The sequence below is a fragment of the Drosophila subpulchrella genome, unplaced genomic scaffold (genome assembly GCF_014743375.2).
Source record: "Drosophila subpulchrella strain 33 F10 #4 breed RU33 unplaced genomic scaffold, RU_Dsub_v1.1 Primary Assembly Seq204, whole genome shotgun sequence".
Lineage (NCBI taxonomy): Eukaryota > Metazoa > Arthropoda > Insecta > Diptera > Drosophilidae > Drosophila > Drosophila subpulchrella.
In genome coordinates, this window is record NW_023665533.1 from 5,307 (window position 1) to 10,000 (window position 4,694).

At 38.0% G+C, this 4,694-nt stretch overlaps 1 non-coding gene and 1 pseudogene across 1 annotated transcript; both read right to left on the reverse strand.

Annotated features, from left to right (window-relative positions):
* Positions 1–716: 716 nt before the first annotated feature.
* On the reverse strand, positions 717–3,502 carry LOC119559336 (annotated as a pseudogene).
* A 401-nt stretch (positions 3,503–3,903) lies between these two features.
* LOC119559322 lies at positions 3,904–4,082 on the reverse strand. Its single transcript, XR_005220724.1, has one exon. It is a non-coding gene; the product is annotated as a 5.8S ribosomal RNA (ribosomal RNA).
* Positions 4,083–4,694: the final 612 nt, after the last annotated feature.

Genomic DNA, 4,694 nt, shown 5'->3' on the forward strand with positions numbered 1-4,694 from the left:
GGATTTCTCTATGCTGGCTGGCACGACGAAGGTCCCTCCATCAGCAGCGGCTGCGACTGCGGCAGCGTCGGCGGGGGCAGCGGCGGGGGCAGCGGCGGCGGGCAGCGGCAGCGGCTGCGGCAGCGGCAGCGGCTGCGACTGCGGCAGCGTCAGCGGCGGGGGCAGCGGCGGGGGCAGCGGCAAAGGCGTCGGCAGGGCAGCGGCGGTTGCATCCAAGGCCAACACTTTGCACCTCGAGCCTCCCTCAGCGGCGCTTTTGTTGCGCTTGCCTCTGGCGCGCCTCTGCCCGAGCTGCTTCCACGGCTGCTCGCACTTTCGCTCCCGGACTCGTCGACCACCATTTTTGGTGGCGCCATCTGCCGGTTATCGGCCTTACTAAGTAAGCTCTTTGATATTCGAGACTTACCCCTTCCTATCAGCTGGTTCTCAAAAGCTCGGTCAGCTGATCAGCTGATCCAAGTTCAGCGGAGACACAAACCGCACAGCTGTGGGCGACAAAATGTGCCTAAATTAGGCAAACGCCTCTCTCGAGAGAGCGCCTCTCTCGCGACACACGTGTCTTAATGGAAAATTTCCAAAAAGAAAAACGCGAATATCGCCCGATTTCCGCAGAATTTCAAACGGAAAACACACGCACTGTGTTCGCAAGCACGAAACACGGATTTTCGCACTATTTTCAACAATGTACCTGTTGTTTTACTGCCTAAATGCACTTTACTCGCGGAGCGTACGGAAAAACACGTCTGTTCTCGCGAGCAACCAAACACCGACTGTGGTGTAGATAGGGACAGTAGGAATCTCGTTAATCCATTCATGCGCGTCACTAATTAGATGACGAGGCATTTGGCTACCTTAAGAGAGTCATAGTTACTCCCGCCGTTGACCCGCGCTTACTTGAATTTCTTCACTTTGACATTCAGAGCACTGGGCAGAAATCACATTGTGTCAACACCCGCTAGGGCCATCACAATGCTTTGTTTTAATTAGACAGTCGGATTCCCCAAGTCCGTGCCAGTTCTGAATTGATTGTTAATTGATAATCGTTATAATTAATAAGAACTAATTGGTTTAACCCAATTAGTATTCTTAAAAATTTTAGCAAGAAAGTTCCACAATTGGCTACGTAACTAAACTATCCGGGGAACAAGTGACCAACATAAATGCCAGACACTCTATTTACCCAGAACGAGCACATAAACCATGTTATTGTTTCCCAATCAAGCCCGACTATCTCAATCTTCAGAGCCAATCCTTATCCCGAAGTTACGGATCTAATTTGCCGACTTCCCTTACCTACATTATTCTATCGACTAGAGACTCTTCACCTTGGAGACCAGCTGCGGATATTGGTACGGCCTGTTGAGAAGTTTGCGTGTCCCCACCATAAATTTTCAAGGTCCGAGGAGAAAATATCGACACAACAGTATATGTCATGCTCTTCTAGCCCATCTACCATATCTCTCTGCGAAAGACTTCCATGGTAGTACGGCTATAAAACAGAAAAGAAAACTCTTCCGATATCTCTCGACGGCTTCTTTATGGTCGTTCCTGTTGCCAGGATGAGCACGAGGCCCATATTTAATAACAAACGGATACTCAACAGGTTACGGAATTGGAACCGTATTCCCTTTCGTTCAAAATTATTCAAGTATATTAATTAGCTTGATTTATATAATATAATTATATTTGTATGGCATTTGTGTTTTACTTGAAATTTTTCGGCTTTCGCCTTGAACTTAGGACCGACTAACTCGTGATCAACCACTGTTCACACGAAACCCTTCTCCACTTCAGTCCTCCAAGGTCTCATTCGATTATTTGCTACTACCACCAAGATCTGTACCAATGGCAGCTCCATGCAGGCTTACGCCAAACACTTCTACGCATACCATTGTACCTTCCTACTCACTAAAGTTTCAAAATTTATATCACAAGTAATATAAATCATCTACTTTAGCGGTAATGTATAGGTATACAACTTAAGCGCCATCCATTTTAAGGGCTAGTTGCTTCGGCAGGTGAGTTGTTACACACTCCTTAGCGGATTTCGACTTCCATGATCACCGTCCTGCTGTTTTAAGCAACCAACGCCTTTCATGGTATCTGCATGAGTTGTTAATTTGGGCACCGTAACATTACGTTTGGTTCATCCCACAGCGCCAGTTCTGCTTACCAAAAGTGGCCCACTGGGCACATTATATCATAACCTTGAACTTCATATCAAGAAAGTTAAGGTTCTTACCCATTTAAAGTTTGAGAATAGGTTAAGATCGTTTCGACCCTAAGGCCTCTAATCATTCGCTTTACCAGATAAGATTATTTTATATAACATTAAAATGCACCAGCTATCCTGAGGGAAACTTCGGAAGGAACCAGCTACTAGATGGTTCGATTGGTCTTTCGCCCCTATACTCAATTCTGACAATCGATTTGCACGTCAGAACTGTTTCGGTCTTCCATCAGGGTTTCCCCTGACTTCAACCTGATCAAGTATAGTTCACCATCTTTCGGGTCACAGCATATATGCTCAAGGTACGTTCCAGTTAGAGGCATAAATAATATAAATATCATTATACATAACTATATAGAACGCCCCGGGATTGTGTTAATTAGCTATAAATAGTTAAAAAACTAATCCCATTATTAGTCAAGTTAATTACGCTATTAGGTTTATATCCCAATAACTTGCACATATGTTAGACTCCTTGGTCCGTGTTTCAAGACGGGTCCCGAAGGTATCCTGAATCTTTCGCATTGTTAATCATACAAGTGCATATAATAAACACAAAAATCAATGATAATTATGCCATTATATAATTCCGAAAATTAACGCACTGTATTCATATAAATCTATCAGCACTTTATCAAATTAATAACATTTATTCTGTGTTAAAATGCAAGCAAATTAATTTGAATAAACTATAAGTTATATTTTATGATAAATTTTGTATGCTAATAGATTACAATGTCCTTATATGGAAAAAATGCACACTATTATCATAATATTGTTTAAATATTACAATTTTAATGATGAATTTTCCATAACGGATATTCAGGTTCATCGGGCTTAACCTCTAAGCAGTTTCACGTACTGTTTAACTCTCTATTCAGAGTTCTTTTCAACTTTCCCTCACGGTACTTGTTTACTATCGGTCTCATGGTTATATTTAGTTTTAGATGGAGTTTACCACCCACTTAGTGCTGCACTATCAAGCAACACGACTCTTTGGAAACATCATCTAGTAATCATTAACGTTATACGGGCCTGGCACCCTCTATGGGTAAATGGCCTCATTTAAGAAGGACTTAAATCGTTAATTTCTCATACTAGAATATTGACGCTCCATACACTGCATCTCACATTTGCCATATAGACAAAGTGACTTAGTGCTGAACTGATTTCTTTTCGCTCGCCGCTACTAAGAAAATCCTGGTTAGTTTCTTTTCCTCCCCTAATTAATATGCTTAAATTCAGGGGGTAGTCCCATATGAGTTGAGGTTGTGTATAACTTTTTTTGCAATTAATTCTTTATATATAATGATAAAACATTTTATTAAATTCGTTATATATTTTATATATTTGTATGGCATTTGTTTGGTCTAACGAATCAACGAAGAATAATAATATTGTCAACGGCTTTCTATTTACTAATCTTTAATAAGAGACAATTCTAGATAAATTTTTTATGCTAGACATTTCTCAGTATTATTTGATTGAAAAAGAAAATATTTCTCTTCGTTTTTCACATTCAAATTATTTACTAATGTGAGATAATGTTTTTCATATATTTGTTAATATTATGAATAATATAATAATTAAATTATTATTATCCAATAATATACCATATGCTTATAAAATTTCATTATAAAATTTATATAAACAACTTAATTAGCATAGTCTTACAACCCTCAACCATATGTAGTCCAAGCAGCACTATAAAATTAATTAAAGTACATAACAGCATGGACTGCGATATGCGTTCAAAATGTCGATGTTCATGTGTCCTGCAGTTCACACGATGACGCACAGTTTGCTGCGTTCTTCATCGACCCATGAGCCGAGTGATCCACCGCTTAGAGTTTTATATATTGGTTTGGTAATTTTGTCATATATGTTTTTATTGAAAGAAATTAAAAATACACCATTTTACTGGCATATATCAATTCCTTCAATAAATTGATTTTTATACCTAAAACGAATGCTGCGAAATGTCTTAGTTTCATATAACCAATAATATATCAAGTATTTTTTAAATGGCATTTACGGTATTAATACTTTTTTTTAGCGATATATATTGAAATTTATATAAAACATTAACCTGTAATAATCAGGTACAACATTGTACATTTTAGGTTGTTGCATTATCCAATGTATGCGCATAACTGAGATGAACAATACATATCGCAACGCGTGTATATTATGGTCCATATACACACAGTGTTTTATTAATTAATTGCATTTAATATACAATATAATAATAATATTAAATAAATTTAATAATTTCGATTTGCTTGTTCGAATTTGTTATTTGTTTGCTTTTGCTTATTTATTTATCTCTTATTTAATGCAATAATATATTTATTATTACAATTATTATTTCGATTTGCTTGTTCGAAATTTTATATTTGATCTATAAAAGATCATATTTTTGGCAATTTATATTTTATTTGTATTACTATAATATATTATATTA